Below are 23,821 nucleotides of genomic sequence, written 5' to 3'. Positions count from 1 at the left end.
CCGAATATGACGCAAAACTGACAGTTAATTGTAACGTTCAGAGCCTCTTAATGACGATGGAACACACTAATTGCGTCGCGATTCAATACCTCGTCCTCCAGCCGACTTGTCGCCGAGGTACTATTGCTGCCCCGGGCACCTCTTGGTCGTTCTCCTAGGAGTGTAGTTTTTCGAATCCGGCACAAAACTGACAGTAAATTGTAACATTCAGAGCCTCTTAATGACGATGGAACACACAAATTGCGTCGAGATTCAATACATCGTTCTCCAGCCGTCTTGTCTCCAAGGGTCTACTGCTGCCTCGGGCACGTTATGGACGTTCTCCTGTGAGTCTAGAATTTCGAATCCGACGCAAAACTGACAGTTAATTGTAACGTTCAGAGCCTCTTAATGACGATGGAACATACAAATTGCGTCGCGATTCAATACATCGTCCTCCAGCCGCCCTGTCTCCAAGGGTCTATTGCTGCCTCGGTCACCTTATGGTAGTTCTCCTGTGTGTCTAGTTTTTCGAATCCGACGCAAAACTGACAGTGAATTGTAACGTTCAGAGCCTCTTAATGACGATGGAACACACAAATTTCGTCGACATTCAATACATCGTACGACAGCCGACCTGTCTCCAAAGGTCTATTGCTGCCTCGGGCACCTTATGGTAGTTCTGCTGTGAGTCTAGTTTTCCGAATACGACACATAACTGACAGGTCATTGTAACGTTCAGAGCCTGTTAATGACGATGGAACACACAAATTGCGTCGCGATTCAATATATCGTCCTCCAGCAGACTTGTCTCTAAGGGTCTATTGCTGCCACGGGCACCTTATGGTCGTTCTCCTGTGATTCTAGATTCTCGAATCCGACGCAAAACTGACAGTGAATTGTAACGTTCAGAGCCTCTTAATGACGATGGAACACACAAATTGCGTCGAGATTCAATACATCATCCTCCAGCCGACTTGTCTCCAAGGGTCTATTGCTGCCTCGGGCACCTAATGGTCGTTCTCCTGTGAGTCTAGTTTTTCGAATCCGACGCACAACTGACAGTTAATTGTAACGTTCAGAGCCTCTTAATGACGATGGAACACACAAATTGCGTCGCGAATTAATACATCGTCCGACAGCCGACCTGTCTCCAAGGGTCTATTGCTGCTTCGGGCACCTTATGGTCGCTCTGCTGTGAGTCTAGTTTTCCGAATATGACGCAAAACTGACAGTTAATTGTAACGTTCAGAGCCTCTTAATGACGATGGAACACACAAATTGCGTCGCGATTCAATACATCGTCCTCCAGCCGACTTGTCTCCAAGGGTCTAGTGCTGCCTCGGGAACCTTATGGTCGCTCTGCTGTGAGTCTAGTTTTCCGAATACGAAGCATAACTGACAGTTAATTGTAACGTTCAGAGCCTCTTAATGACGATGGAACACACAAATTGCGTCGCGATTCAATACATCGTCCTCCAGCCGACTTGTCGCCGAGTTACTATTGCTGCCCCGGGCACCTCTTGGTCGTTCTCCTAGGAGTGTAGTTTTTCGAATCCGGCACAAAACTGACAGTTAATTGTAACATTCAGAGCCTCTTAATGACGATGGAACACACAAATCGCGTCGCGATTCAATACATCGTCCTCCAGCCGCCTTGTCTCCAAGGGCCTATAGCTGCCTCGGGCACCTTATCGTCGTTCTCCTGTGAGTCTAGTTTTTCGAATCCGAAGCAAAACATACAGTTAATTGTAACGTTCAGAGCCTCTTAATGACTATGGTACACACAAATTGCATCGCGATTCAATACATCGTCCTCCAGCCGCCTTGTCTGCAACGGTCTATTGCTGCTTCGGCCACCTTATGGTCGTTCTCCTGTGAGTCTAGATTTCTGAATCCGACGCTTAACTGACAGTTAATTGTAAGGTTCAGAGCCTCTTAATGACGATGGAACACACAAATTGCGTCGCGATTCAATACATCGTCCTCCAGCCGACTTGTCGCCGAGGTACTATTGCTGCCCCGGGCCCCTCTTGGTCGTTCTCCTAGGTGTGTAGTTTTCCGAATACGACGCATAACTGACAGTTAATTGTAAGGTTCAGAGCCTGTTAATGACTATGGAACACACAAATTGCGTCGCGATTCAATACATCGTCCTCCAGCCGACTTGTCTCCAAGGGTCTAGTGCTGCCTCGGGCACCTTATGGTCGCTCTGCTGTGAGTCTAGTTTTCCGAATACGACGCATAACTGACAGTTAATTGTAACGTTCAGAGCCTCTTAATGACGATGGAACACACAAATTGCGTCGCGATTCAATACATCGTCCTCCAGCCGACTTGTCTCCAAGGGTCTATTGCTGCCTCGGGAACCTTATGGTCGCTCTGCTGTGAGTCTAGTTTTTCGAATCCGACGCAAAACTGACAGTTAATTGTAACGTTCAGAGCCTGTTAATGACTATGGAACACACAAATTGCGTCGCGATTCAATACATCGTCCTCCAGCCGCCTTGCCTCCAACGGTCTATTGCTGCATCGGTCACCTTATGGACGTTCTGCTGTGAGTCTAGATATTCGAATCCGACGCAAAACTGATAGTTAATTGTAAGGTTCAGAGCCTCTTAATGACGATGGAACACACAAATTGCATCACGATTCCATACATCGTCCTCCAGCCTACCTGTCTCCAAGGGTCTATTGCTGCCTCGGGCACCTTATGGTCGTTCTCCTGTGAGTCTAGTTTTTCGAATCCGACGCAAAACTGACAGATAATTGTAACGTTCAGAGCCTCTTAATGACGATGGAACACACAAATTGCGTCGCGAATCAATACATCGTCCGACAGCCGACCTGTCTCCAAAGGTCTATTGCTGCCTCGGGCACCTTATGGTCGCTCTGCTGTGGGTCTAGTTTTCCGAATACGACGCATAACTGACAGTTAATTGTAAGGTTCAGAGCCTCTTAATGACGATGGAACACACAAATTGCGTCGCGATTCAATACATCGTCCTCCAGCCCACTTGTCGCCGACTTGCTGCACCAGGCTCCTCTTGGTCGTTGTCCTAGGAGTGTAGTTTTTCGAATCCGGCACAAAACTGAAAAATTCAAAGCCTCTTAATGACGATGGAACACAAATTGCGCTGCGATTCAATACATCGTCTTCCAGCCGACTTGTCTTCAAGGGTCTAGTGCTACCTCGGGCACCTTATGGTCGTTCTCCTCTGAGTCTAGATTTTCGAATCCGACGCAAAACTGACAGTTAATTGTAAGGTTCAGAGCCTGTTAACGACGATGGAACACACAAATCGCGTCGCGATTCAATACATCGTCCTCCAGCCGACTTGTCTCCAAGGGTCTATTGCTGCCTCGGGCACCTTATGGTCGTTCTCCTGTGAGTCTAGTTTTTCGAATCCGACGCAAAACTGACAGTTAATTGTAACGTTCAGAGCCTCTTAATGACGATGGAACACACAAATTGCGTCGCGAATCAATACATCGTCCGACAGCCGACCTGTCTCCAAAGGTCTATTGCTGCCTCGGGCACCTTATGGTCGCTCTGCTGTGAGTCTAGTTTTCCGAATACGACGCATAACTGACAGTTAATTGTAACGTTAAGAGCCTGTTAATGACGATGTAACATACAAATTGCGTCGCGATTCAATACATCGTCCTCCAGCCGACTTGTCTCCAAGGGTCTAGTGTTGCCTCGGCACCTTATGGTCGTTCTTCTGTGAGTCTAGAATTTTGAATCCGACGCAAAACTGACTGTTAATTGTAAGGTTCAGAGCCTCTTAATGACGATGGAACACACAAATTACGTCGCGATTCAATACATCGTCCTCCAGCCGCCTTGTCTCCAAGGGTCTATTGCTGCCTCGGGCACCTTATGGTCGTTCTCCTGTGAGTCTAGTTTTTCGAATCCGACGCAAAACTGACAGTTAATTGTAACGTTCAGAGCCTCTTAATGACGATGGAACACACAAATTGCGTCGCGAATCAATACATCGTCCGACAGCCGACCTGTCTCCAAAGGTCTATTGCTGCCTCGGGCACCTTATGGTCGCTCTGCTGTGAGTCTAGTTTTCCGAATACGACGCATAACTGACAGTTAATTGTAACGTTCAGAGCCTCTTAATGACGATGGAACACACAAATTGCGTCGCGATTCAATACATCGTCCTCCAGCCGACTTGTCGCCGAGGTACTATTGCTGCCCCGGGCCCCTCTTGGTCGTTCTCCTAGGAGTGTAGTTTTTCGAATCCGGCACAAAACTGACAGTTAATTGTAACATTCAGAGCCTCTTAATGACGATGGAACACACAAATTGCGCTGGGATTCAATACATCGTCCTCCAAGGGTCTATTGCTGCCTCGGGAACCTTATGGTCGCTCTGCTGTGAGTCTAGTTTTTCGAATCCGACGCAAAACTGACAGTTAATTGTAACGTTCAGAGCCTGTTAATGACTATGGAACACACAAATTGAGCCGCGATTCAATACATCGTCCTCCAGCCGCCTTGCCTCCAACGGTCTATTGCTGCCTCGGTCACCTTATTGTCGTTCTGCTGTGAGTATAGATTTTCGAATCCGACGCAAAACTGATAGTTAATTGTAAGGTTCAGAGCCTCTTAATGACGATGGAACACACAAATTGCATCACGATTCCATACATCGTCCTCCAGCCGACCTGTCTCCAAGGGTCTATTGCTGCCTCGGGCACCTTATGGTCGTTCTCCTGTGAGTCTTGTTTTTCGAATCCGACGCAAAACTGACAGTTAATTGTAACGTTCAGAGCCTCTTAATGACGATGGAACACACAAATTGCGTCGCGAATCAATACATCGTCCGACAGCCGACCTGTCTCCGAAGGTCTATTGCTGCCTCGGGCACCTTATGGTCGCTCTGCTGTGAGTCTAGTTTTCCGAATACGACGCATAACTGACAGTTAATTGTAACGTTCAGAGCCTCTTAATGACGATGGAACACACAAATTGCGTCGCGATTCAATACATCGTCCTCCAGCCGACTTGTCGCCGACTTGCTGCCCCAGGCTCCTCTTGGTCGTTGTCCTAGGAGTGTAGTTTTTCGAATCCGGCACAAACCTGAAAAATTCAAAGCCTCTTAATGACGATGGAACACAAATTGCGCTGCGATTCAATACATCGTCCTCCAGCCGACTTGTCTTCAAGGGTCTAGTGCTGCCTCGGGCACCTTATGGTCGTTCTGCTGTGAGTCTAGTTTTCCGAATACGACGCATAACTGACAGGTAATTGTAACGTTCAGAGCCTGTTAATGACGATGGAACACACAAATTGCGTCGCGATTCAATACATCGTCCTCCAGCCGACTTGTCTCCAAGGGTCTATTGCTGCCTCGGGCACCTTATGGTCGTTCTCCTGTGAGTCTAGTTTTTCGAATCCGACGCAAAACTGACAGTTAATTGTAACGTTCTGAGCCTCTTAATGACGATGGAACACACAAATTGCGTCGCGATTCAATATATCGTCCTCCAGCACACTTGTCTCCAAGGGTCTATTGCTGCCACGGGCACCTTATGGTCGTTCTCCTGCGATTCTAGTTTCTCGAAACCGACGCAAAACAGACAGTGAATTGTAACGTTCAGTGCCTCTTAATGACGATGGAACACACAAATTGCGTCGAGATTCAATACATCGTCCTCCAGCCGACTTGTCTCCAAGGGTCTATTGCATCCTCGGGCACCTAATTGTCGTTCTCCTGTGAGTCTAGTTTTTCGAATCCGACGCAAAACTAACAGTTAATTGTAACGTTCAGAGCCTGTTAATGACTATGGAACACACAAATTGCGTCGCGATTCAATACATCGTCCTCCAGCCGACTTGTCTCCAAGGGTCTATTGCTGCCTCGGGCACCTTATGGTCGTTCTCCGATGAGCCTAGTTTTTCGAATCCGACGCAAAACTGTCAGTTAATTGTAACGTTCAGTGCCTCTTAATGACGATGGAACACACAAATTGCGTCGCGATTCAATACATCGTCCTCCAGCCGACTTGTCTCCAAGGGTCTAGTGCTGCCTCGGGCACCTTATGGTCGCTCTGCTGTGAGTCTAGTTTTCCGAATACGACGCATAACTGACAGTTAATTGTAACGTTCAGAGCCTCTTAATGACGATGGAACACACAAATTGCGTCGCGATTCAATACATCGTCCTCCAGCCGACTTGTCGCCGAGGTACTATTGCTGCCCCGGGCACCTCTTGGTCGTTCTCCTAGGAGTGTAGTTTTTCGAATCCGGCACAAAACTGACAGTTAATTGTAACATTCAGAGCCTCTTAATGACGATGGAACACACAAATCGCGTCGCGATTCAATACATCGTCCTCCAGCCGCCTTGTCTCCAAGGGTCTATAGCTGCCTCGGGCACCTTATCGTCGTTCTCCTGTGAGTCTAGTTTTTCGAATCCGACGCAAAACTGACAGTTAATTGTAACGTTCAGAGCCTCTTAATGACGATGGAACACACAAATTGCATCGCGATTCAATACATCGTCCTCCAGCCGCCCTGGCTCCAAGGGTCTATTGCTTCCTCGGTCACCTTATGGTCTATCTCCTGTGAGTCTATTTTTCCGAATACGACGCATAACTGACAGTTAATTGTAACGTTCAGAGTCTGTTAATGACGATGGAACACACAAATTGCGTCGCGATTCAACACATCGTCCGACAGCCGACCTGTCTCCAAGGGTCTATTGCTGCCTCGGGCACCTAATGGTCGTTCTGCTGTGAGTTTAGTTTTCCGAATACGACGCATAACTGACAGTTAATTGTAAGGTTCAGAGCCTCTTAATGACGATGGAACACACAATTTGCGTCGCGATTCAATACATCGTCCTCCAGCCGACTTGTCGCCGAGGTACTATTGCTGCCCCGGGCCCCTCTTGGTCGTTCTCCTAGGAGTGTAGTTTTTCGAATCTGGCACAAAACTGACAGTTAATTGTAACATTCAGAGCCTCTTAATGACGATGGAACACACAAATTGCGCTGGGATTCAATACATCGTCCTCCAAGGGTCTATTGCTGCCTCGGGAACCTTATGGTCGCTCTGCTGTGAGTCTAGTTTTTCGAATCCGACGCAAAACTGACAGTTAATTGTAACGTTCAGAGCCTGTTAATGACTATGGAACACACAAATTGAGCCGCGATTCAATACATCGTCCTCCAGCCGCCTTGCCTCCAACGGTCTATTGCTGCCTCGGTCACCTTATGGTCGTTCTGCTGTGAGTCTAGATTTTCGAATCCGACGCAAAACTGATAGTTAATTGTAAGGTTCAGAGCCTCTTAATGACGATGGAACACACAAATTGCATCACGATTCCATACATCGTCCTCCAGCCGACCTGTCTCCAAGGGTCTATTGCTGCCTCGGGCACCTTATGGTCGTTCTCCTGTGAGTCTAGTTTTTCGAATCCGACGCAAAACTGACAGTTAATTGTAACGTTCAGAGCCTCTTAATGACGATGGAACACACAAATTGCGTCGCGAATCAATACATCGTCCGACAGCCGACCTGTCTCCGAAGGTCTATTGCTGCCTCGGGCACCTTATGGTCGCTCTGCTGTGAGTCTAGTTTTCCGAATACGACGCATAACTGACAGTTAATTGTAACGTTCAGAGCCTCTTAATGACGATGGAACACACAAATTGCGTCGCGATTCAATACATCGTCCTCCAGCCGACTTGTCGCCGACTTGCTGCCCCAGGCTCCTCTTGGTCGTTGTCCTAGGAGTGTAGTTTTTCGAATCCGGCACAAACCTGAAAAATTCAAAGCCTCTTAATGACGATGGAACACAAATTGCGCTGCGATTCAATACATCGTCCTCCAGCCGACTTGTCTTCAAGGGTCTAGTGCTGCCTCGGGCACCTTATGGTCGTTCTGCTGTGAGTCTAGTTTTCCGAATACGACGCATAACTGACAGGTAATTGTAACGTTCAGAGCCTGTTAATGACGATGGAACACACAAATTGCGTCGCGATTCAATACATCGTCCTCCAGCCGACTTGTCTCCAAGGGTCTATTGCTGCCTCGGGCACCTTATGGTCGTTCTCCTGTGAGTCTAGTTTTTCGAATCCGACGCAAAACTGACAGTTAATTGTAACGTTCTGAGCCTCTTAATGACGATGGAACACACAAATTGCGTCGCGATTCAATATATCGTCCTCCAGCACACTTGTCTCCAAGGGTCTATTGCTGCCACGGGCACCTTATGGTCGTTCTCCTGCTATTCTAGTTTCTCGAAACCGACGCAAAACAGACAGTGAATTGTAACGTTCAGTGCCTCTTAATGACGATGGAACACACAAATTGCGTCGAGATTCAATACATCGTCCTCCAGCCGACTTGTCTCCAAGGGTCTATTGCATCCTCGGGCACCTAATGGTCGTTCTCCTGTGAGTCTAGTTTTTCGAATCCGACGCAAAACTAACAGTTAATTGTAACGTTCAGAGCCTGTTAATGACTATGGAACACACAAATTGCGTCGCGATTCAATACATCGTCCTCCAGCCGACTTGTCTCCAAGGGTCTATTGCTGCCTCGGGCACCTTATGGTCGTTCTCCGATGAGCCTAGTTTTTCGAATCCGACGCAAAACTGTCAGTTAATTGTAACGTTCAGTGCCTCTTAATGACGATGGAACACACAAATTGCGTCGCGATTCAATACATCGTCCTCCAGCCGACTTGTCTCCAAGGGTCTAGTGCTGCCTCGGGCACCTTATGGTCGCTCTGCTGTGAGTCTAGTTTTCCGAATACGACGCATAACTGACAGTTAATTGTAACGTTCAGAGCCTCTTAATGACGATGGAACACACAAATTGCGTCGCGATTCAATACATCGTCCTCCAGCCGACTTGTCGCCGAGGTACTATTGCTGCCCCGGGCACCTCTTGGTCGTTCTCCTAGGAGTGTAGTTTTTCGAATCCGGCACAAAACTGACAGTTAATTGTAACATTCAGAGCCTCTTAATGACGATGGAACACACAAATCGCGTCGCGATTCAATACATCGTCCTCCAGCCGCCTTGTCTCCAAGGGTCTATAGCTGCCTCGGGCACCTTATCGTCGTTCTCCTGTGAGTCTAGTTTTTCGAATCCGACGCAAAACTGACAGTTAATTGTAACGTTCAGAGCCTCTTAATGACGATGGAACACACAAATTGCATCGCGATTCAATACATCGTCCTCCAGCCGCCCTGGCTCCAAGGGTCTATTGCTTCCTCGGTCACCTTATGGTCTATCTCCTGTGAGTCTATTTTTCCGAATACGACGCATAACTGACAGTTAATTGTAACGTTCAGAGTCTGTTAATGACGATGGAACACACAAATTGCGTCGCGATTCAACACATCGTCCGACAGCCGACCTGTCTCCAAGGGTCTATTGCTGCCTCGGGCACCTAATGGTCGTTCTGCTGTGAGTTTAGTTTTCCGAATACGACGCATAACTGACAGTTAATTGTAAGGTTCAGAGCCTCTTAATGACGATGGAACACACAATTTGCGTCGCGATTCAATACATCGTCCTCCAGCCGACTTGTCGCCGAGGTACTATTGCTGCCCCGGGCCCCTCTTGGTCGTTCTCCTAGGAGTGTAGTTTTTCGAATCTGGCACAAAACTGACAGTTAATTGTAACATTCAGAGCCTCTTAATGACGATGGAACACACAAATTGCGCTGGGATTCAATACATCGTCCTCCAAGGGTCTATTGCTGCCTCGGGAACCTTATGGTCGCTCTGCTGTGAGTCTAGTTTTTCGAATCCGACGCAAAACTGACAGTTAATTGTAACGTTCAGAGCCTGTTAATGACTATGGAACACACAAATTGAGCCGCGATTCAATACATCGTCCTCCAGCCGCCTTGCCTCCAACGGTCTATTGCTGCCTCGGTCACCTTATGGTCGTTCTGCTGTGAGTCTAGATTTTCGAATCCGACGCAAAACTGATAGTTAATTGTAACGTTCAGAGCCTCTTAATGACGATGGAACACACAAATTGCATCACGATTCCATACATCGTCCTCCAGCCGACCTGTCTCCAAGGGTCTATTGCTGCCTCGGGCACCTTATGGTCGTTCTCCTGTGAGTCTAGTTTTTCGAATCCGACGCAAAACTGACAGTTAGTTGTAACGTTCAGAGCCTCTTAATGACGATGGAACACACAAATTGCGTCGCGAATCAATACATCGTCCGACAGCCGACCTGTCTCCAAAGGTCTATTGCTGCCTCGGGCACCTTATGGTCGCTCTGCTGTGAGTCTAGTTTTCCGATTACGACGCATAACTGACAGTTAATTGTAAGGTTCAGAGCCTCTTAATGACGATGGAACACACAAATTGCGTCGCGATTCAATACGTCGTCCTCCAGCCCACTTGTCGCCGACTTGCTGCCCCAGGCTCCTCTTGGTCGTTGTCCTAGGAGTGTAGTTTTTCGAATCCGGCACAAAACTGAAAAATTCAAAGCCTCTTAATGACGATGGAACCCAAATTGCGCTGCGATTCAATACATCGTCCTCCAGCCGACTTGTCTTCAAGGGTCTAGTGCTGCCTCGGGCACCTTATGGTCGTTCTCCTGTGAGTCTAGATTTTTGAATCCGACGCTAAACTGACAGTTAATTGTAAGGTTCAGAGCCTGTTAATGACGATGGAACACACAAATCGCGTCGCGATACAATACATCGTCCTCCAGCCGCCCTGTCTCCAAGGGTCTATTGCTGCCTCGGTCACCTTATGGTCGTTCTCCTGTGTGTCTAGTTTTTCGAATCCGACGCTTAACTGACAGTTAATTGTAACGTTCAGAGCCTCTTAATGACGATGGAACACACAAATTGCGTCGAGTTTCAATACATCGTCCGACAGCCGACCTGTCTCCAAGGGTCTATTGCTGCCTCGGGCACCTTATGGTCGTTCTGCTGTGAGTTTAGTTTTCCGAATACGACGCATAACTGACAGTTAATTGTAACGTTAAGAGCCTGTTAATGACGATGTAACATACAAATTGCGTCGCGATTCAATACATCGTCCTCCAGCCGACTTGTCTCCAAGGGTCTAGTGTTGCCTCGGCACCTTATGGTCGTTCTTCTGTGAGTCTAGATTTTTGAATCCGACGCAAAACTGACTGTTAATTGTAAGGTTCAGAGCCTCTTAATGACGATGTAACACACAAATTACGTCGCGATTCAATACATCGTCCTCCAGCCGACCTGTCTCCAAGGGTCTATTGCTGCCTCGGGCACCTTATGGTCGTTCTCCTGTGAGTCTAGTTTTTCGAATCCGACACAAAACTGACAGTTAATTGTAACGTTCAGAGCCTCTTAATGACGATGGAACACACAAATTGCGTCGCGAATCAATACATCGTCCGACAGCCGACCTGTCTCCAAAGGTCTATTGCTGCCTCGGGCACCTTTTGGTCGCTCTGCTGTGAGTCTAGTTTTCCGAATACGACGCATAACTGACAGTTATTTGTAACGTTCAGAGCCTCTTAATGACGATGGAACACACAAATTGCGTCGCGATTCAATACATCGTCCTCCAGCCGACTTGTCGCCGAGGTACTATTGCTGCCCCGGGCCCCTATTGGTCGTTCTCCTAGGAGTGTAGTTTTTCGAATCCGGCACAAAACTGACAGTTAATTGTAACATTCAGAGCCTCTTAATGACGATGGAACACACAAATTGCGCTGGGATTCAACACATCGTCCACCAGCCAACTTGTTTCCAAAGGTCTATTGCTGCCTCGGGAACGTTATGGTCGCTCTGCTGTGAGTCTAGTTTTTCGAATCTGACGCAAAACTGACAGTTAATTGTAACTTTCAGAGCCTGTTAATGACTATGGAACACACAAATTGCGTCGCGATTCAGTACATCGTCCTCCAGTCGCCTTGCCTCCAACGGTCTATTGCTGCCTCGGTCACCTTATGGTCGTTCTGCTGTGAGTCTAGATTTTCGAATCCGATGCAAAACTGATAGTTAATTGTAAGGTTCAGAGCCTCTTAATGACGATGGAACACACAAATTGCATCACGATTCCATACATCGTCCTCCAGCCGACCTATCTCCAAGGGTCTATCGCTGCCTCGGGCACCTTATGGTCGTTCTCCTGTGAGTCTAGTTTTTCGAATCCGACGCAAAACTGACAGTTAATTGTAACGTTCAGAGCCTCTTAATGACAATGGAACACAAAAATTGCGTCGCGAATCAATACATCGTCCGACAGCCGACCTGTCTCCGAAGGTCTATTGCTGCCTCGGGCACCTTATGGTCGCTCTGCTGTGAGTCTAGTTTTCCGAATACGACGCATAACTGACAGTTAATTGTAAGGTTCAGAGCCTCTTAATGACGATGGAACACACAAATTGCGTCGCGATTCAATACATCGTCCTCCAGCCCACTTGTCGCCGACTTGCTGCCCCAGGCTCCTCTTGGTCGTTGTCCTAGGAGTGTAGTTTTTCGAATCCGGCACAAAACTGAAAAATTCAAAGCCTCTTAATGACGATGGAACACAAATTGCGCTGCGATTCAATACATCGTCCTCCAGCCGACTTGTCTTCAAGGGTCTAGTGCTGCCTCGGGCACCTTATGGTCGTTCTCCTGTGAGTCTAGATTTTCGAATCCGACGCAAAACTGACAGTTAATTGTAAGGTTCAGAGCCTGTTAATGACGATGGAACACACAAATCGCGTCGCGATTCAATATATCGTCCTCCAGCCGCCCTGTCCCCAAAGGTCTATTGCTGCCTCGGTCACCTTATGGTCGTTCTCCTGTGTGTCTAGTTTTTCGAATCCGACGCAAAACTGACAGATAATTGTAACGTTCAGAGCCTCTTAATGACGATGGAACACACAAATTGCGTCGAGATTCAATACATCGTCCGACAGCCGACCTGTCCCCAAAGGTCTATTGCTGCCTCGGGCACCTTATGGTCGTTCTCCTGTGAGTCTAGTTTTTCGAATCCGACGCAAAACTGACAGTTAATTGTAACGTTCTTAGCCTCTTAATGACGATGGAACACACAAATTGCGTCGCGAATCAAAATATCGTCCTCCAGCAGACTTGTCTCCAAGCGTCTATTGCTGCCACGTGCACCTTATGGTCGTTCTCCTGTGATTCTAGTTTCTCGAAACCGACGCAAAACTGACAGTGAATTGTAACGTTCAGTGCCTCTTAATGACGATGGAACACACAAATTGCGTCGAGATTCAATACATCGTCCTCCAGCCGACTTGTCTCCAAGGGTCTATTGCTGCCTCGGGCACCTAATGGTCGTTCTCCTGTGAGTCTAGTTTTTCGAATCCGACGCAAAACTGACAGTTAATTGTAACGTTCAGAGCCTGTTAATGACTATGGAACACACAAATTGAGCCGCGATTCAATACATCGTCCTCCAGCCGCCTTGCCTCCAACGGTCTATTGCTGCCTCGGTCACCTTATGGTCGTTCTGCTGTGAGTCTAGATTTTCGAATCCGACGCAAAACTGATAGTTAATTGTAAGGTTCAGAGCCTCTTAATGACGATGGAACACACAAATTGCATTACGATTCCATACATCGTCCTCCAGCCGACCTGTCTCCAAGGGCCTATTGCTGCCTCGGGCTCCTTATGGTCGTTCTCCTGTGAGTCTAGTTTTTCGAATCCGACGCAAAACTGACAGTTAATTGTAACGTTCAGAGCCTCTTAATGACGATGGAACACACAAATTGCGTCGCGAATCAATACATCGTCCGACAGCCGACCTGTCTCCAAAGGTCTATTGCTGCCTCGGGCACCTTATGGTCGCTCTGCTGTGAGTCTAGTTTTCCGAATACGACGCATAACTGACAGTTAATTGTAAGGTTCAGAGCCTCTTAATGACGATGGAACACACAAATTGCGTCGCGATTCAATACATCGTCCTCCAGCCCACTTGTCGCCGACTTGCTGCCCCAGGCTCCTCTTGGTCGTTGTCCTAGGAGTGTAGTTTTTCGAATCCGGCACAAAACTGAAAAATTCAATGCCCCTTAATGACGATGGAACCCAAATTGCGCTGCGATTCAATACATCGTCCTCCAGCCGACTTGTCTTCAAGGGTCTAGTGCTGCCTCGGGCACCTTATGGTCGTTCTCCTGTGAGTCTAGATTTTTGAATCCGACGCTAAACTGACAGTTAATTGTAAGGTTAAGAGCCTGTTAATGACGATGGAACACACAAATCGCGTCGCGATACAATACATCGTCCTCCAGCCGCCCTGTCTCCAAGGGTCTATTGCTGCCTCGGTCACCTTATGGTCGTTCTCCTGTGTGTCTAGTTTTTCGAATCCGACGCTTAACTGACAGTTAATTGTAACGTTCAGAGCCTCTTAATGACGATGGAACACACAAATTGCGTCGAGTCTCAATACGTCGTCCGACAGCCGACCTGTCTCCAAGGGTCTATTGCTGCCTCGGGCACCTTATGGTCGTTCTGCTGTGAGTTTAGTTTTCCGAATACGACGCATAACTGACAGTTAATTGTAACGTTAAGAGCCTGTTAATGACGATGTAACATACAAATTGCGTCGCGATTCAATACATCGTCCTCCAGCCGACTTGTCTCCAAGGGTCTAGTGTTGCCTCGGCATCTTATGGTTGTTCTTCTGTGAGTCTAGATTTTTGAATCCGACGCAAAACTGACTGTTAATTGTAAGGTTCAGAGCCTCTTAATGACGATGGAACACACAAATTACGTCGCGATTCAATACATCGTCCTCCAGCCGACCTGTCTCCAAGGGTCTATTGCTGCCTCGGGCACCTTATGGTCGTTCTCCTGTGAGTCTAGTTTTTCGAATCCGACACAAAACTGACAGTTAATTGTAACGTTCAGAGCCTCTTAATGACGATGGAACACACAAATTGCGTCGCGAATCAATACATCGTCCGACAGCCGACCTGTCTCCAAAGGTCTATTGCTGCCTCGGGAGCCTTTTGGTCGCTCTGCTGTGAGTCTAGTTTTCCGAATACGACGCATAACTGACAGTTAATTGTAACGTTCAGAGCCTCTTAATGACGATGGAACACACAAATTGCGTCGCGATTCAATACATCGTCCTCCAGCCGACTTGTCGCCGAGGTACTATTGCTGCCCCGGGCCCCTATTGGTCGTTCTCCTAGGAGTGTAGTTTTTCGAATCCGGCACAAAACTGACAGTTAATTGTAACATTCAGAGCCTCTTAATGACGATGGAACACACAAATTGCGCTGGGATTCAACACATCGTCCACCAGCCAACTTGTTTCCAAAGGTCTATTGCTGCCTCGGGAACGTTATGGTCGCTCTGCTGTGAGTCTAGTTTTTCGAATCTGACGCAAAACTGACAGTTAATTGTAACTTTCAGAGCCTGTTAATGACTATGGAACACACAAATTGCGTCGCGATTCAGTACATCGTTCTCCAGTCGCCTTGCCTCCAACGGTCTATTGCTGCCTCGGTCACCTTATGGTCGTTCTGCTGTGAGTCTAGATTTTCGAATCCGATGCAAAACTGATAGTTAATTGTAAGGTTCAGAGCCTCTTAATGACGATGGAACACACAAATTGCATCACGATTCCATACATCGTCCTCCAGCCGACCTATCTCCAAGGGTCTATCGCTGCCTCGGGCACCTTATGGTCGTTCTCCTGTGAGTCTAGTTTTTCGAATCCGACGCAAAACTGACAGTTAATTGTAACGTTCAGAGCCTCTTAATGACAATGGAACACACAAATTGCGTCGCGAATCAATACATCGTCCGACAGCCGACCTGTGTCCGAAGGTCTATTGCTGCCTCGGGCACCTTATGGTCGCTCTGCTGTGAGTCTAGTTTTCCGAATACGACGCATAACTGACAGTTAATTGTAAGGTTCAGAGCCTCTTAATGACGATGGAACACACAAATTGCGTCGCGATTCAATACATCGTCCTCCAGCCCACTTGTCGCCGACTTGCTGCCCCAGGCTCCTCTTGGTCGTTGTCCTAGGAGTGTAGTTTTTCGAATCCGGCACAAAACTGAAAAATTCAAAGCCTCTTAATGACGATGGAACACAAATTGCGCTGCGATTCAATACATCGTCCTCCAGCCGACTTGTCTTCAAGGGTCTAGTGCTGCCTCGGGCACCTTATGGTCGTTCTCCTTTGAGTCTAGATTTTCGAATCCGAAGCAAAACTGACAGTTAATTGTAAGGTTCAGAGCCTGTTAATGACGATGGAACACACAAATCGCGTCGCGATTCAATATATCGTCCTCCAGCCGCCCTGTCTCGAAAGGTCTATTGCTGCCTCGGTCACCTTATGGTCGTTCTCCTGTGTGTCTAGTTTTTCGAATCCGACGCAAAACTGACAGATAATTGTAACGTTCAGAGCCTCTTAATGACGATGGAACACACAAATTGCGTCGAGATTCAATACATCGTCCGACAGCCGACCTGTCCCCAAAGGTCTATTGCTGCCTCGGGCACCTTATGGTCGTTCTCCTGTGAGTCTAGTTTTTCGAATCCGACGCAAAACTGACAGTTAATTGTAACGTTCTGAGCCTCTTAATGACGATGGAACACACAAATTGCGTCGCGAATCAATATATCGTCCTCCAGCAGACTTGTCTCCAAGCGTCTATTGCTGCCACGTGCACCTTATGGTCGTTCTCCTGTGATTCTAGTTTCTCGAAACCGACGCAAAACTGACAGTGAATTGTAACGTTCAGTGCCTCTTAATGACGATGGAACACACAAATTGCGTCGAGATTCAATACATCGTCCTCCAGCCGACTTGTCTCCAAGGGTCTATTGCTGCCTCGGGCACCTAATGGTCGTTCTCCTGTGAGTCTAGTTTTTCGAATCCGACGCAAAACTAACAGTTAATTGTAACGTTCAGAGCCTGTTAATGACTATGGAACACACAAATTGCGTCGCGATTCAATACATCGTCCTCCAGCCGACTTGTCTCCAAGGGTCTAGTGCTGCCTCGGGCACCTTATGGTCGCTCTGCTGTGAGTCTAGTTTTCCGAATACGACGCATAACTTACAGTTAATTGTAACGTTCAGAGCCTCTTAATGACGATGGAACACACGAATTGCGTCGCGATTCAATACATCGTCCTCCAGCCGACTTGTCGCCGAGGTACTATTGCTGCCCCGGGCACCTCTTATTCGTTCTCCTGTGAGTGTAGTTTTTCGAATCCGACGCAAAACTGACAGTATATTGTAACGTTCAGAGCCTGTTAATGACTATGGAACACACAAATTGCGTCGCGATTCAATACATCGTCCTCCAGCCGCCCTATCTCCAAGGGTCTATTGCTGCCTCGGTCACCTTATGGTCTATCTCCTGTGTGTCTATTTTTCCGAATACGACGCATAACTGACAGTTAATTGTAACGTTCAGAGTCTGTTAATGACGATGGAACACACAAATTGCGTCGCGATTCAATACATCGTCCTCCAGCCGACTTGTCTCCAAGGGTCTATTGCTGCCTCGGGCACCTTATGGTCGTTCTCCTGTGAGTCTAGTTTTTCGAATCCGACGCAAAACTGACAGTGAATTGTAACGTTCAGAGCCTCTTAATGACGATGGAACACACAAATTGCGTCGCGATTCAATACATCGTCCTCCAGCCGCCTTGTCTCCAAGGGTCTATAGCTGCCTCGGGCACCTTATCGTCGTTCTCCTGTGAGTCTATTTTTTCGAATCCGACGCAAAACTGACAGTTAATTGTAACGTTCAGAGCCTCTTAATGACGATGGAACACACAAATTGCATCGCGATTCAATACATCGTCCTCCAGCCGCCCTATCTCCAAGGGTCTATTGCTGCCTCGGTCACCTTATGGTCTATCTCCTGTGTGTCTATTTTTCCGAATACGACGCATAACTGACAGTTAATTGTAACGTTCAGAGTCTGTTAATGACGATGGAACACACAAATTGCGTCGCGATTCAATACATCGTCCTCCAGCCGACTTGTCTCCAAGGGTCTATTGCTGCCTCGGGCACCTTATGGTCGTTCTCCTGTGAGTCTAGTTTTTCGAATCCGACGCAAAACTGACAGTGAATTGTAACGTTCAGAGCCTCTTAATGACGATGGAACACACAAATTGCGTCGCGATTCAATACATCGTCCTCCAGCCGACTTGTCTCCAAGGGTCTATTGCTGCCTCGGGCACCTTATGGTAGTTCTCCTGTGAGTGTAGTTTTTCGAATCCGACGCAAAACTGACAGTATATTGTAACGTTCAGAGCCTGTTAATGACTATGGAACACACAAATTGCGTCGCGATTCAATACATCGTCCTCCAGCCGCCTTGTCTCCAAGGGTCTATTGCTGCCTCGGTCACCTTATGGTCGTTCTCCTGTGTGTCTAGTTTTTCGAATCCGACGCATAACTGACAGTTAATTGTAACGTTCAGAGCCTCTTAATGACGATGGAACACACAAATTGCGTCGAGATTCAATACATCGTCCGACAGCCAACCTGTCTCCAAGGGTCTATTGCTGCCTCGCGCACCTTATGGTCGTTCTGCTGTGAGTTTAGTTTTCCGAATACGACGCATAACTGACAGTTAATTGTAAGGTTCAGAGCCTCTTAATGACGATGGAACACACAAATTGCGTCGCGATTCAATACATCGTCCTCCAGCCGACTTGTTTCCAAGGGTCTATTGCTGCCTCGGGAACCTTATGGTCGCTCTGCTGTGAGTCTAGTTTTTCGAATCCGACGCAAAACTCACAGTTAATTGTAACTTTCAGAGCCTGTTAATGACTATGGAACACACAAATGGCGTCGCGATTCAATACATCGTCCTCCAGCCGCCTTGCCTCCAACGGTCTATTGCTGCCTCGGTCACCTTATGGTCGTTCTGCTGTGAGTCTAGATTTTCGAATCCGACGCAAAACTGATAGTTAATTGTAAGGTTCAGAGCCTCTTAATGACGATGGAACACACAAATTGCATCACGATTCCATACATCGTCCTCCAGCCGACCTATCTCCAAGGGTCTATCGCTGCCTCGGGCACCTTATGGTCGTTCTCCTGTGAGTCTAGTTTTTCGAATCCGACGCAAAACTGACAGTTAATTGTAACGTTCAGAGCCTCTTAATGACAATGGAACACACAAATTGCGTCGCGAATCAATACATCGTCCGACAGCCGACCTGTCTCCGAAGGTCTATTGCTGCCTCGGGCACCTTATGGTCGCTCTGCTGTGAGTCTAGTTTTCCGAATACGACGCATAACTGACAGTTAATTGTAAGGTTCAGAGCCTCTTAATGACGATGGAACACACAAATTGCGTCGCGATTCAATACATCGTCCTCCAGCCGACTTGTCGCCGACTTGCTGCCCCAGGCTCCTCTCCGTCGTTGTCCTAGGAGTGTAGTTTTTCGAATCCGGCACAAAACTGAAAAATTCAAAGCCTCTTAATGACGATGGAACACAAATTGCGCTGCGATTCAATACAACGTCCTCCAGCCGACTTGTCTTCAAGGGTCTAGTGCTGCCTCGGGCACCTTATGGTCGTTCTCCTGTGAGTCTAGTTTTTCGAATCCGACGCAAAACTGACAGTTAATTGTAAGGTTCAGAGCCTGTTAATGACGATGGAACACACAAATCGCGTCGCGATTCAATACATCGTCCTCCAGCCGCCCTGTCTCCAAGGGTCTATTGCTGCCTCGGGCACCTTATGGTCGTTCTCCTGTGAGTCTAGTTTTTCGAATCCGACGCAAAACAAACAGTTAATTGTAACGTTCTGAGCCTCTTAATGACGATGGAACACACAAATTGCGTCGCGATTCAATATATCGTCCTCCAGCAGACTTGTCTCCAAGGGTCTATTGCTGCCACGGGCACCTTATGGTCGTTCTCCTGTGATTCTAGTTTCTCGAAACCGACGCAAAACTGACAGTGAATTGTAACGTTCAGTGCCTCTTAATGACGATGGAACACACAAATTGCGTCGAGATTCAATACATCGTCCTCCAGCCGACTTGTCTCCAAGGGTCTATTGCTGCCTCGGGCACCTAATGGTCGTTCTCCTGTGAGTCTAGTTTTTCGAATCCGACGCAAAACTAACAGTTAATTGTAACGTTCAGAGCCTGTTAATGACTATGGAACACACAAATTGCGTCGCGATTCAATACATCGTCCTCCAGCCGCCTTGTCTCCAAGGGTCTATTGCTGCCTCGGGCACCTTATGGTCGTTCTCCGATGAGCCTAGTTTTTCGAATCCGGCGCAAAACTGACAGTTAATTGTAACGTTCGGAGCCTCTTAATGACGATGGAACACACAAATTGCGTCGCGATTCAATACATCGTCCTCCAGCCGACTTGTCTCCAAGGGTCTAGTGCTGCCTCGGGCACCTTATGGTCGCTCTGCTGTGAGTCTAGTTTTCCGAATACGACGCATAACTGACAGTTAATTGTAACGTTCAGAGCCTCTTAATGACGATGGAACACACAAATTGCGTCGCGATTCAATACATCGTCCTCCTGCCGACTTGTCACCGAGGTACTATTGCTGCCCCGGGCACCTCTTGGTCGTTCTCCTGTGAGTGTAGTTTTTCGAATCCGACGCAAAACTGACAGTATATTGTAACGTTCAGAGTCTGTTAATGACTATGGAACACACAAATTGCGTCGCGATTCAATACATCGTCCTCCAGCCGCCTTGTCTCCAAGGGTCTATTGCTGCCTCGGGCACCTTATGGTCGTTCTCCGATGAGCCTAGTTTTTCGAATCCGACGCAAAACTGACAGTTAATTGTAACGTTCGGAGCCTCTTAATGACGATGGAACACACAAATTGCGTCGCGATTCAATACATCGTCCTCCAGCCGACTTGTCTCCAAGGGTCTAGTGCTGCCTCGGGCACCTTATGGTCGCTCTGCTGTGAGTCTAGTTTTCCGAATACGACGCATAACTGACAGTTAATTGTAACGTTCAGAGCCTCTTAATGACGATGGAACACACAAATTGCGTCGCGATTCAATATATCGTCCTCCAGCAGACTTGTCTCCAAGGGTCTATTGCTGCCACGGGCACCTTATGGTCGTTCTCCTGTGATTCTAGTTTCTCGAAACCGACGCAAAACTGACAGTGAATTGTAACGTTCAGTGCCTCTTAATGACGATGGAACACACAAATTGCGTCGAGATTCAATACATCGTCCTCCAGCCGACTTGTCTCCAAGGGTCTATTGCTGCCTCGGGCACCTAATGGTCGTTCTCCTGTGAGTCTAGTTTTTCGAATCCGACGCAAAACTAACAGTTAATTGTAACGTTCAGAGCCTGTTAATGACTATGGAACACACAAATTGCGTCGCGATTCAATACATCGTCCTCCAGCCGCCTTGTCTCCAAGGGTCTATTGCTGCCTCGGGCACCTTATGGTCGTTCTCCGATGAGCCTAGTTTTTCGAATCCGGCGCAAAACTGACAGTTAATTGTAACGTTCGGAGCCTCTTAATGACGATGGAACACACAAATTGCGTCGCGATTCAATACATCGTCCTCCAGCCGACTTGTCTCCAAGGGTCTAGTGCTGCCTCGGGCACCTTATGGTCGCTCTGCTGTGAGTCTAGTTTTCCGAATACGACGCATAACTGACAGTTAATTGTAACGTTCAGAGCCTCTTAATGACGATGGAACACACAAATTGCGTCGCGATTCAATACATCGTCCTCCTGCCGACTTGTCGCCGAGGTACTATTGCTGCCCCGGGCACCTCTTGGTCGTTCTCCTGTGAGTGTAGTTTTTCGAATCCGACGCAAAACTGACAGTATATTGTAACGTTCAGAGTCTGTTAATGACTATGGAACACACAAATTGCGTCGCGATTCAATACATCGTCCTCCAGCCGCCTTGTCTCCAAGGGTCTATTGCTGCCTCGGTCACCTTATGGTCGTTCTGCTGTGAGTCTAGATTTTCGAATCCGACGCAAAACTGATAGTTAATTGTAAGGTTCAGAGCCTCTTAATGACGATGGAACACACAAATTGCATCACGATTCCATACATCGTCCTCCAGCCGACCTATCTCCAAGGGTCTATCGCTGCCTCGGGCACATTATGGTCGTTCTCCTGTGAGTCTAGTTTTTCGAATCCGACGCAAAACTGACAGTTAATTGTAACGTTCAGAGCCTCTTAATGACAATGGAACACACAAATTGCGTCGCGAATCAATACATCGTCCGACAGCCGACCTGTCTCCGAAGGTCTATTGCTGCCTCGGGCACCTTATGGTCGCTCTGCTGTGAGTCTAGTTTTCCGAATACGACGCATAACTGACAGTTAATTGTAACGTTCAGAGCCTCTTAATGACGATGGAACACACAAATTGCGTCGCGATTCAATACATCGTCCTCCAGCCCACTTGTCGCCGACTTGCTGCCCCAGGCTCCTCTTGGTCGTTGTCCTAGGAGTGTAGTTTTTCGAATCCGGCACAAAACTGAAAAATTCAATGCCTCTTAATGACGATGGAACCCAAATTGCGCTGCGATTCAATACATCGTCCTCCAGCCGACTTGTCTTCAAGGGTCTAGTGCTGCCTCGGGCACCTTATGGTCGTTCTCCTGTGAGTCTAGATTTTTGAATCCGACGCTAAACTGACAGTTAATTGTAAGGTTCAGAGCCTGTTAATGACGATGGAACACACAAATCGCGTCGCGATACAATACATCGTCCTCCAGCCGCCCTGTCTCCAAGGGTCTATTGCTGCCTCGGTCACCTTATGGTCGTTCTCCTGTGTGTCTAGTTTTTCGAATCCGACGCTTAACTGACAGTTAATTGTAACGTTCAGAGCCTCTTAATGACGATGGAACACACAAATTGCGTCGAGTTTCAATACATCGTCCGACAGCCGACCTGTCTCCAAGGGTCTATTGCTGCCTCGGGCACCTTATGGTCGTTCTGCTGTGAGTTTAGTTTTCCGAATTCGACGCATAACTGACAGTTAATTGTAACGTTAAGAGCCTGTTAATGACGATGTAACATACAAATTGCGTCGCGATTCAATACATCGTCCTCCAGCCGACTTGTCTCCAAGGGTCTAGTGTTGCCTCGGCATCTTATGGTCGTTCTTCTGTGAGTCTAGATTTTTGAATCCGACGCAAAACTGACTGTTAATTGTAAGGTTCAGAGCCTCTTAATGACGATGGAACACACAAATTACGTCGCGATTCAATACATCGTCCTCCAGCCGACCTGTCTCCAAGGGTCTATTGCTGCCTCGGGCACCTTATGGTCGTTCTCCTGTGAGTCTAGTTTTTCGAATCCGACACAAAACTGACAGTTAATTGTAACGTTCAGAGCCTCTTAATGACGATGGAACACACAAATTGCGTCGCGAATCAATACATCGTCCGACAGCCGACCTGTCTCCAAAGGTCTATTGCTGCCTCGGGCACCTTATGGTCGCTCTGCTGTGAGTCTAGTTTTCCGAATACGACGCATAACTGACAGTTAATTGTAAGGTTCAGAGCCTCTTAATGACGATGGAACACACAAATTGCGTCGCGATTCAATACATCGTCCTCCAGCCCACTTGTCGCCGACTTGCTGCCCCAGGCTCCTCTTGGTCGTTGTCCTAGGAGTGTAGTTTTTCGAATCCGGCACAAAACTGAAAAATTCAAAGCCTCTTAATGACGATGGAACACAAATTGCGCTGCGATTCAATACATCGTCCTCCAGCCGACTTGTCTCCAAGGGTCTAGTGCTGCCTCGGGCACCTTGTGGTCGCTCTGCTGTGAGTCTAGTTTTCCGAATACGACGCATAACTTACAGTTAATTGTAACGTTCAGAGCCTCTTAATGACGATGGAACACACGAATTGCGTCGCGATTCAATACA

This window comes from Schistocerca nitens, chromosome 5 (genome assembly GCF_023898315.1).
Source record: "Schistocerca nitens isolate TAMUIC-IGC-003100 chromosome 5, iqSchNite1.1, whole genome shotgun sequence".
Lineage (NCBI taxonomy): Eukaryota > Metazoa > Arthropoda > Insecta > Orthoptera > Acrididae > Schistocerca > Schistocerca nitens.
Note: the sequence above shows the minus strand (reverse complement) of the source record.